This window comes from Macaca nemestrina, chromosome 14 (genome assembly GCF_043159975.1).
Source record: "Macaca nemestrina isolate mMacNem1 chromosome 14, mMacNem.hap1, whole genome shotgun sequence".
In the NCBI taxonomy this organism is placed as follows: domain Eukaryota; kingdom Metazoa; phylum Chordata; class Mammalia; order Primates; family Cercopithecidae; genus Macaca; species Macaca nemestrina.
The window spans coordinates 19,494,818-19,507,127 of NC_092138.1; positions in this window are offsets into that span (position 1 = coordinate 19,494,818).

Genomic DNA, 12,310 nt, shown 5'->3' on the forward strand with positions numbered 1-12,310 from the left:
TGGGAGCTTCTGGCTGAGTGGCCTTAACTATCACTCAGCATTTCAGATGCTCCATTTCTGCCTTCATAAAATAATAATATTAACCACCTCATGCGGTTATTAAAAGAATCAAAGGTGATAGTAGATGTAAAAGTCCTTTGCAAAACTTAAAATACTGTCCTGGTCCTGTACAAATAATACATTTGCCCTAAGTTCAATTGTACTGTTTTCTGTTCTTCAGAGAATGAAGAGTTGAAAGACAATAAGCCCTCTGAAATCAGGAAACTTTTGTCATATGCTATTTTTATTCCTTCCACAGCTCCTAGCTGAGCACACAGTGGGTTTTCAATATGTATTTATTGAAGTAAGTTTTCATCAGTGCAGTGCTTATCCACAAAAACATTGAACGAAGGCACCCAGTTCTAGATGAAACTAGATATATCTATTAGTTTGCCCATTAAGTCAAGTTTATGAGAACTTCTCAACATTTTTGCCTATGTCTTTTAGTAATTAAAGCACACCAAGACATTTAGGATGCATTCTGAAAAACATTTATCAATATTATTTCTGGGGGCCATTATACATGGTCCATGATCCTTGTCCAGTTTCCTGATACAGTAGTCTCCCTTTATCCATGGGGCATATGTTCCAAGATCCCAAAGAGATGTCTGAAACCTCAAATAATACTGAACCCCATATATTCTATGTTATGTTTTTACTTACATATACATGTGATATGCTTATGTGATATGATGAAGCTTAATTTATAAATTAGGCACAGTAAGAAGTTAACAACTAGTAATAAAATAGAATAATTATAACAATGTACTGTAATAAAAGTTATGTGAATGCGGTCTCTCTCTTTCTCTCTAAATATCTTATAGTACTGTACTCACAGCTTTTCCTATGATGATGCGAAGTGATAAAATGCCTACATCATAACATGAAGTGAGGTGAATGACATAGGTATTGTGATGTAGTGTTTAAAACTTACGAATTGTTTATTTCTGAAATTTTCCATTTAATACCTTCAGACCAAGGTTGACCTCAGGTAACTGAAAGCAACAAAAACAAAACTGCAGAGAACGGGGACTACTATAACTAAATGGAACTCTCAATGTAATTGGAGTTTGACCCAATAACAGCTCCATCCTCTAATCAACATATGGGTTCATGCCTATTCTGAAATTTTACTTTAAGGAAGACTGAGTTTTGCATCATTTTTAGGTTACACTAAGTGACTAATGGATGCTGGAATCCTAATCTTCTTCAAATGTTTGAATAATAAAAAATATTATAAGAAATACCGAGGAAGTCTAACTAAAAGTAGAAATTATTGGATAATGAATAATGGGAATTATAAATTGGGATTTTTTTTTTTTACTTGAGAAATACTTTATTGAGTCTTTTGACCTTTGCTTGATCTCTTTCTACAAATCCTTTAATTTCAATTCATTGTCACTCACCCAGAGCATTATACTAGATAGTCTTCCCTTGATTTAGGGCTGCTAGGTTTTCTCTGTTTTGGTTTATAATGTGATGGAAAGTGTTATTTTAGTTGAACTGTGAGATACATTGCATAATTTGCATAGTTGCTTTCCTATTCAAAACCATGTCTTATTGTGTAACATCCTTGTGACATTATTATGATTCCAGAGAGAGAATTTGAGAAAGAGAGAGAGGGGATTATGGGGTATTAACCTCCAAGGTTCCCATTCCACATGCTATATATTAGCAGGAATAAAGAGAAACTGGGAAAAGCTAAGAAATAGTGAAAGAAGAAATAAAAACAACAGATGTTTTAATGGGAATGAGAAAATTATTTTGCCTATGATTGGATAGGAGAATGTAGAGATGCATGTGAGGGTGGAACCTAACAGGATGTGGGCTCTGAGGTCAGGCTATCTGGTTTGAATGCTGGATGTGCCAGTTACTCACTGAGTAAACATGGACACATTTTAACCTCTCTATGCCTTAGTTGTATTTTTGAAAAAGGACAATGTGAACATCTACTTTATAGGGTCATTCTGGAGATCAATAGAGCCAATTAGTGTAGGCTGAGCCTAGCAAATAATATCTGAATAAATATTAGCTGCTGTTGTTACTGTTATTGTTATTGTTGTTGTTATAAAAATATTCAGACCTTCTTAAGTCAGAATTTTGCCATTGGTTAAAATCTTTCCAAGTGTGTCAACATCTCACTTAAATGTAGGTGACATGGTTTGATGTTTGTTTCCTCCTAATCTCATGTGGAAATGTGATTCCCAGTGTTGGAGGCAGAGCCTGGTGGGAGGTGATTGGCTCATGGGGGCAGATCCCTCATGAATGGCTTAGCACCATCCCCTTGGTGATAAGTGAGTAGTCACTGGGTTAGTCCTCAGAAGAGCTGGATGTTTAAAAGAGTCTGATTCAATATAATCTACAGATTCCAAGAAAAAAAAGAGTCTGGGATCTCCCCCTTCTCTCTCTTGCTCCCTCTCGCCATGTGAGATGCTGGTTCCTCACTGTCCTCCACCATGATTGGAAGCTTCCTCAGGCCTTCTCCAGAAGTGGAGCAGATGTTGGCACCATGCTTGTACAGCCTGCAGAACTGTGAGCCAATTAAACCTCTTTTCTTTATAAATTACCCAGCCTCAGGTATTCCTTTATGGCAAGCTTGGCCAACCCATAGCCCATGGGCCTCATGTGGCCCAGGACAGCTTTGAATGAGTCCCAACACACATTTGTAAACTTTCTTAAAACATTATGAGTTTTTTTGTGAAATTTTTATGGCTCATCAGTTATCATTAGTATTAGTATATTTGATGTGTGGCCCGAGACAATTCTTCTTCTTCCAGTGAGGCCCAAAGAAGTCAAAAGATTGAACACCCCTGCTTTATGGGGACATAAAAAGGCCTAACACAATAAGATACATATTCTGTAAAAGGGATAGATTGGTCTGGCTCTTTGCAGCTCTCACATTCAATGCTCCTGTGAGGACCCTCCAAGCCCTTAGGCTACATATATTCTAGAACAGGAAGGAACCTGAAAGATCATATTGTCTATTCCACATATTTTGTGATGAAGAAACAAACTCAGAGAGATTAGCTCTGGCTGGATTTCTCATAAGGGACGATGTGTCAGGCATGGACCTGGAATGAGAACAACACCCCTGAGAATGGCCAGGCCTCTCCTTACTACATGCCCAGCCCACGTTGTCACCCTCTCATTATTTTACCCATGAGTTCCTTAACCCAGGATTCTAAAAATTAACTCATGCATGTCTAGATTTAAAAAAGTGATTTGAAAGACCAAAATGCAAGTTTTTTGAGGGCTCAAACCTCATCTTTTTTTTTTCTTGTTAGTTGGATATATTTCTCAACCTCAACTTAACCTTTTTCTGTTTCTCCCAGAAAACCAAGCACTTTGCCTCACACAAAGCAGGTCTTAAAAAAAAAATGTTGTTTAAAAATGTTGGCTTCACTCAATTTGCAATGATACATTTATCATCATTCTTTCCTCACCCTTAGCATGATTTGACATACAGGCATAGGGAAAGATCATGAAAAAAATAGCTCATCATAAGAATTTTGAATTCCTGGATATTTCAGAACTCCTATCATATTTTTAGGCCCACATGTCTAAAAATAGAAATTAGCTTCCTGAGGGACCACTACATCACTGCACCATGATATTCCTCAATGTTCCACCAATGTGCACCACCAGCTGCCCGCTTTGGAAACTATGTCCATTAGCTCATGTCTTAGTCCATTTGGGTTACTTTAACAAATACCATAAACTGGGTGGCTTATAAAAGTAGAAATGTATTTCTCAGTTCTAGGGGCTGGAAAGTCCAAGGTCAAAGTGCCAGCAGATTCTTGAGGGCCCACTACCAGTTTATAGATAGCACCTTCTAGCTGTGTCTTCACATAGTAGAAGGGGAGAACTGTTGATCTCCCCAGGACCTTACAAAGTTACTAATCCTGTTCATGGCCGCTCCACCTGCCCTCATGACCTAATTGCCTCCCAAAGGCCCCACCCCCTAATACCATAACATTGAGAATTAGGTTTCAACGTATGAATTCTAGGGAGACACAAACATTCAATCTACAACAGCATACATAAAATTACTTTGTCAAATCAAAAGGCGGTTTTGGCCACAAATTAAACGCAAACTTGGAATGGCTGCCAAATCCTATTTATCAATGTAACAAATAATATTTACCAATTTCTTCATTTTCCTAAATTGTTTTCCAACCTCAGGCTATGTAGCTTGCATCTTAATTTAGCACTAATTTCTCCACACTAGAAACTTCTCGTGTGTGTTTTACCTTATTCCTGCTTCGACAAAAGTAAACACTGATTTGGACTCCTCTGGCAACTTGCTAATACAACAGATTAGTGCATTCTGCCTTAGGCAAAGTCTTTCTTTCTGCCCTTTAGGGATTGTGCAGCCATCAGATGTAATTTTGATTCTTGATATTTTAGCAGTCATGCATGGGACTTCTTTAGGCAAGTGAGACTGAAATATCTCTCTGACAACATGTTGGAACATGTCCCAGTCAAGGACACAAACACAGTTGCCTCTAAGACGATGAATGCTGAAAGGGGGGGTATAGTGGAAGAAGAATGAGAGAGAATCAACTCAGAATTTAGTTCTAAATCTGGGATATGGTTAATCATCTACCAATTATGGCTTGATTTTTTTTTGGCTCCATATTTACCACAACCGAGACACTGAAGACCAGAAACCAAGAAAACATGTCAGATAAGTAAAGATGACAATAAGACCTTAAAGCCAAATTAACACCTCCTTCGTACAGACAATAAATATGTGATATGCCTCATGAATAGGTAAAAATGCCCTCTTGGGGTGTCCCCAAATTAAGATCTTCAGGTGAGCCACGTTAAGGAGACAACAAATAGGTTACTCCAGTGACAAGGATTCTCTCCTTGACCAAAACTTCAGTCAGCTTCCTCTGAATCCTTTGCTTGACGAGGTCTGACACTGGGCTTCCCTCCCCAACCTTGCAGGATCCAGTTTGAGCAAGAATTCTGATCAGTCAGTTTAGGGAAAATCCCCCCGGGGCTTTGGTGTCTGACCACCCTGGATATGCTATTACGCTGCCTTCAGTAATAAACCTAGCAAGTCACCTGAGCCAGTAACACTTTATCTTTGATGTTTTTCCTCTTAGTAATTTTCCATCCACTGCCACCCACTCTGCCTCTTGATTATAAATCCCCACTTTTCTTTGTTAGAGTTGGAGTTCAGTCCCATCTCTCTCCCCCACTGCAAGACTCCACTGCAGTGGTCCCTGTACCTATCGCCAGGTTCTCCTCCCCTGGGAATAAAGCCATTCTTATCATCTTTAACAAGTGTCATGAATAATTTTTTCTCTAACACTGGCTTGGATTGGGGAGGGGGCATGTCAGCAATCAGATTGGTTGTTTCTTCCTCTAATCCAACCTGCCTGTTAATATGGGACAAATCCCCCCCGGCCCTCATTTATCTTACTCATCAGCTTGATGAGCTCTGGGACTCCCTATCTCACCAATCCATAATCTCTCAGCTCAGTGTTTCCAACATAAGCATGCATCAGAATCCCCTGCAGACTGAAAAACTGACTACTGGGTACGTTTACTATTTGGATGACGGGTTTAGTAGAAACCTAAACCTCAGCATCATACAACATGTCCAAGTAAAAAACTTGTCCATGTACCCCCTGAATCTAAAATTAAATTTAAAAAAAATCCTCTGTAGAGCTCACTCAGAATCCCCATTCTCAGGAAGTTGGGGTGCTGAGTGCCCCAGGAGGTGCAATTTTTTTTTTTTTTTTTTTTTTTGAGACAGAGTCTCGCTCTGTCACCCAGGCTAGAGTGCAGTGGCCCAATCTTGGCTCACTGCAAGCTCCACCTCCTGGGTTCATGCCATTCTCCTGCCTCAGCCTCCCAAGTAGCTGGGACTATAAGCGCCCCCACCATGCCTGGCTAATTTTTTGTATTTTTAGTAGAGACAGGGTTTCACCTGTTAGCCAGGATGGTCTCAATCTCCTGACCTCGTGATCCACCCACCTCAGCCTCCCAAAGTTCTGGGATTACAGGCGTGAGCCACAGCGCCTGCCCCACATCTGCATTTTTAATAAGCCTTATAAGTAAATCCAACACTGATGCAGTTCATCTTACATATATAAAAATTGGTGAAAATAATGTTAATGAACTTTTCCCAGGCCACATGGCTAGTGCTAATTAGGTACACAGCTGGGCTCTGCTCTGGTCTCTAGTCTCCTCTTAATCTCCTGGTTGCAGTAATGAGCCTCTGCTTCTAACTGGCATTGACAGTCAGTACCCCACCTGATTTTATAGGTCCTTCTTTTTATTATTTTTTATTTGCTTTTGTGTGTGTGTGTGCGCGCGCGCGTGCGCATGCGCGTGTGTATGACAGAGCCTTGCTCTGTCACCCAGGCTGGACTGCCGTGGTACACTCTCAGCTCACTGCAACCTCTGCCTCCCAGGTTCAAGCAATTCTCCTGCCTCACCCTCCTGAGTAGCTGGGATTACAGTGCCTGCCACCATTCCTGGCTAATTTTTGTATTTTTAGTAGAGACAGGGTTTCACCATGTTGGCCAGGCTGGTCTCGAACTCCTGACTTCAAGTGATCCTCCCACCTTGGCCTCCCAAAGTGCTGGGATTATAGAGGTGAGCCACCGCACCCAGCCAGTCCTTCTTAATACAGTACCTTGCACTAAACTCTCTCCCGTCACTCTCTTCCTACCTCCCTGGCACCCTCTACTTTAGTCAAGCAGCCCTCCATGTTCTGTTCCCCTCACACATTGTCATCTTCACATGAAATATCCTCTCTTCTCTACCCAACAAGTTATTTCATCAATTCCTCAACTTTCTGCTCAATTCCCACCTCTTCCTCAAGCCTATGTGACTGTTGTGCTTTCACTCTTCTTCCTCTTTTGCCCTCTAATTACACTTCTGTCCTTAGTGCACAGCTTGACCATCAGCTATTTATTCTAACATAGTTGCTGTAATGGTTAATTTTATGTGTCAGCTTGACTGGTGTATTAGTTCATTTTTGCATTTCTATAAATAAATACCCGAGACTGGGTAAATTATAAAGAAAAGCAGTTCAACTGCCTCATGGTTCCACAGGCTGTACAGGAGGCATGGCTGGGGAGGCCTCAGGGAGCTTTTATTCATGGCAGAAGACAAAGTGGAGCAGGCATCTTCACATGGCCAGAGCAGGAGGAAGGGGTGGTTGAGGGGAAGGTGCTACACACTTTTAAACAACCCGATCTCAGGAGAACTCTATCATGAGATCAGCACTAGGGGGATGGTGCTAAATGATTAGAAACCACCCCCATGATCCAATCGCCTCCTACCTCCCAACAGGCCCCACTGCCAACCTTGGGAATTATCATTTGATGTGAGATTTAGGCAGGGACACGATCTGAACCCTATCAACCGGACCATGGGACACCCAGATCGCTGGCCAAACATTGTTTCTGGATACACCTGTGAGGGTATTTCTGGAAGAGATCAGCATTTGAATCAGTGGGCTGAGTAGACCAGATGGCCTTCCCTTGTGTATGTGGGCCTCATGTAATTCGTAGAAGGCCTGAATAAAACAAAAAGGTAAAGAAGTTTGAATTTACTCTCTGATGTTGAGCTGGGACATTGATCTTCTCCTGCCATTGGTGCTCCCAGTTCTCAGGCCCTTAGACCTGCACTGGAATCTACACCATTGGCTCTCCGGCTCTGAGGCCCCAAACTACACCACCAACGTTCCTGCATTTGCTGAGCTTGCAAACAGCAGATCACAGGACTTCTCAGCCTCCATACAAACAGCTTATTCAATCTATATCTATCTATCCTATTGGATAGATATCCATATATATCTCCATCTGATTGGCTCTATTTCTCTAGAGAACCCTGACCAACACGCTTTTGTTTCTTTTTTATTTATATTTTCTTTTAATTTTTATATTTTATTTCATATAGTATTTTTGTTTCTTTTCATTTGTTTCTTATATTGTTATTGTTTCTTTTCATTTGTTTCTTATGTTGTTATTGTTTCTTTTGATTATTTTGCCCAACTAGATCATGAGTTCACAAAGTCAGGGCCCATTCTCTGTATTTTTTCAGTACTCCTATGGCAGCTATCAAGGTGTTGAACAGGTAGTGGGTAATCAACAGATATTTGCTGGTAGCTTGTGATTATTCTGTTATTATTATGTTGCCAACTGACATATGTTTGTCCTACTTGTAAGATGTAACCTCTTGGCCACACAGTGACTCACACCTGTAATCCCAGCACTTTGGGAGGCCGAGGCAGGTGGATCATGAGGTCAAGAGATCGAGACCATCCTGGCCAACATGGTGAAACCCTGTCTTTACTACAAATACAAAAATTAGCTGGGCGTGGCAGCGTGTGCCTGTAGTCCCAGCTACTTGGGAGGCTGAATTAGGAGAATTGCTTGAACCCAGGAAATGGAGGTTGCAGTGAGCTGAGATCGTGCCACTGCACTCCAGCCTGGTGACAGAGTAAGACTCTATCCCAAAAAAAAAAAAAAAGTAATCTCTTTACTTGAAGTTTTATTGTTATTATTATTAGCATGGATATCACCGGCTATGGGGCACTTGGATATTAACTTGGGAATCACAGGGTGCAGGGCACTTGGCCAAAGTCTATAAACTGCCAGTTTTATGACATATTTTATTTGTCCTCAGAATGATTTTAAAAATTGACCATTATTTCAATATTAGAACATTTCACATAAAATCTTAACTACAAACTTCTCCTAGAAAATCATAAAACCTGGGAATCCTCTGCTCACATTCTTGTAGGTCAGAAATGACCTCGGGCTAAGTAAAACCAGCTGCCTCCTTTAGGCAGGACTTGTGTAGTCCAATTTGCCGTAGTCATCACCCTTCCTAGGGTGTCCCCAACACTAAAAGTGAGTGTCAATAGTCATTCATCATCATGCTTGACTGCTGTTTTACATCTAGTAGGAAAACAGCTGCTGGGACTATTGTTTTATCAAAGGAGAGAAATCAAAAGATACACCAAAAAGGCTGCTAATTTAAAAAAATATTAGAATATATGCCTTTGTAAAGGCAAGGAATATGCTTGTATGTTTGAGATGCAAACAAAGCAAGTCAGCCTTTTTTTTCTTATGTCCTGCCTGCCTCAGTCACTCATCTTGGGTGTCATGTGCACTGACATCTGTAACCACTGATATAGGCCCTAAGGGACTGACTCGTCTAGCTATAGTGTATTGATCAGATAGGCTAAGTTATGTTGCCATAAGAAGCCCAATAATAACAAATGTTATCTCTTATTTATCCGACATATCCTCAAAGTCAGCTGGGGGCTCTGATCGAGGTCTCTTCTCTCTTGCTGATAGAACAATAATCATCCTGAATATTGCCAGTCACATAAGCAGAGCAAGGCTCTAAAGAGGTCTCACATTGGCAACTAAATGCTCCAATATGAAAATGGTACATAATATTTCTACTCATAACTCCTTGGCCAAAATTAGTCATGTGGCCCTAACTCAACCACAAGGAAACACAGCCCACTTTCTGCCTGAAGACAAAGGGCTGGAAATAAGTGATGAGCAGCATTGATGGACAATCCATAAAGCCAGCAATAACCTGACCTTAAGAAGGCTAAACCTGCCCTTGGAGCCTGAGGACCAACCATTGGTCGTCACTTTCTGATGTGTTGCTTTGCTGGATGGCCAGAGTTCGGCACAGCTGTCATTCAAAGTATTTGCAGAAAAGAGAGCCCAACTTTGTTGCTATTTTTGAGGATTCCTAGAGAAGTATCAGGAACTGAATAATTCTTCAGATTTAGTCCTATATATCTTAGCCATCAATATCACATCAATAAGAATGATACTCTCCCCATGAATTTAAGATACTCTGTTATACCTGGGGCAATGGCGACATGAATTGATAAGAAAGGCAAGATTTCTAAGCCACAGGGGTAAGAATTTTATCAAGAAGAGTATAATTTGTTCAGGAGGGAAGCAAAATGAGAGGAAATACATGAGCTCACAGTGCAAAAACCATGTCTAATTCAACATTTTATGTGGCATCTTGCATATTACTGCTTTAAACTTTTAAGAACTTTAATAATATCCTTAAACCTTATTATTTTCTGACAGGCACACCATAAAAGCCACCTTCAAAAGTGACGCTAGACAAACTACACTTGCTGCTTAGTGTTCTGACAGCTATCTGTATACTACTTGTAATATGTAAAACGTACTCATTTAATTTGCCTTTTCCATATCACAGTAAAAAAAAAACATAATCAAGGAATGAGAACACATCTTTGAAGGCTCTAATAGGGCCTGGCCATTAAGACTATCTATGTGAACACCTCTGCATCCATCTCTGGAAATCAGCAGTCTTGCTGGAATATACTTAGAAAGACTACCCAGCTCCTTTTTCACAGTGTTGAAAACATACACATATTTTTTTCTACATGCACTGACATTTCTCCCATAGTCTCCTTGTGTGTGAAGAAACATTTTAATCAGAACTCAATTTATCATAGAGAATAATGAATGCTTTAAAAAAAAAAACCACAGATGAAGATAGCTTTACAAATAAGCTAGGACTTCCCTAAATTGCTACCTGCTGAAAGCACACAATGAGGGCCCTGTCATGAAATCACAGTGAGATAACAACAGTTTAATAAAATTTGGTGACCGATTGAATACATGTATTAAGAATTATGTCATAAGAATGCCTTTTTGTATATTTCCTGCAAGCCACAATGTCAGAAATCGAGTCTGTCTTCCCAGCAAGCCAAGCTGGAGGATTCACAGCCCAACACATCTTGATGTCTGTATTAAAAGTTCAGTCTGGCTGTTTGGTCCCTCTCAGTGCATGGCTCACATAGGTACGGCATCTGAAAGTTCTGAAGTATGGTTTATGATTAGCATTAGTGTCATAAAAGCAAAAAAGAAATTCTTTTTAGAATTATTATTTTTTTTTTTTTTTTTTTTTTTTTTTGAGACAGAGTCTTGCTCTGTCACCCAGGCTAGAGTGCAATGGCTCCATCTGGGCTCACTGCAACCTCTGTCTCCCGGGTTCAGGCGATTCTCCTGCCTCAGCCTCCCGAGTAGCTGGGACTACAGGCATCCGCCACCACACCCCACTAGTTTTTGTATTTTTAGTAGAGACAGAATTTCACCATATTGGCCAGGCTGATCTCAAACTCCTGACTTTGTGATATGCCTGCCTTGGCCTCCAAAAGTGCTGGGATTACAGGCGTAAGCCACTGTGCCTGGCCTAGAATTCTTTTCAAATTGGAAGCCAGATGTATATTCTAATATGACTTAAGAAATAAAAACAATGAAACAAACCACAGATGGCTACTTTAGGGCCATGAAAACCTCAACCTTTAGTATCAGGAACAGATACTTTTCAAAATCACACACACACAACAACAACAGCACAAAGATGCAAATCCCAGAATGTGCAGAATACTCTGGGATCACTCTAAGATTTTAAAGGACTTGATATTCCATTCCGATGGCCCCATTCTGCCATCACTTAGCCACATCAGGTTTCCAGAGAGTTTCAGCTTGTGATATCCCAAACCAGTGTAACAGTCCCAGAAGATTCCAAAGGATGGTACAGACAGAGAAGTTTTTAAGCTCAATGATTTGGAACCGTCATGACATGTGGGGCCCCAGGAGTAAGTCTAGCAGGGAGAAGGTGGGGAATAAAGGGAGCCTGTGAGGCATTGGAGTGTCCCCTGGTACAAAAAGTTGATGCCCAATTAGATTTAGAAAAAGTGACAAAGAGTTGATGCCCAATTAGGTTTAGAAAAAGCTCTTCTCTGTAAACCTCAATTACCTGTGATGCCTTATGACATTCAGCATTTACAAAGTATAATTACACAATAGTGTCTGACATTTAACGTCTATGGATAATTTAAAAGACTTCTACTTCAAAAAGGCTGCTCATGAGCAACAGTAATCACTTCAATTAGCTTGGCACCATTACAATGTAACAAGACCATTTGACTGCCTATTAGAACCAGCCAAGCTCTTCAAGTGTGTTAATTTAGCAGTCATTGCTAATTTCTGGGCTTTGCTACATTTGCATAGGAAAACACAGCCCTCTAAGCAAGACAGGAAGTTTCATTCCTGAACTGGCTTCCTATTCTTAGAGGGGCTTTTTATATTTTTCACGTAAAAATCAGAAACACATTCAAAATGTAAGCATTTTTTAAGTAGTATTGGGTAAGATAAGACCCTGACCCAAATTGAAGCAAGATGCTTGTTATCTTACTTTTATGTCATATATACATATGTGTGTGTGT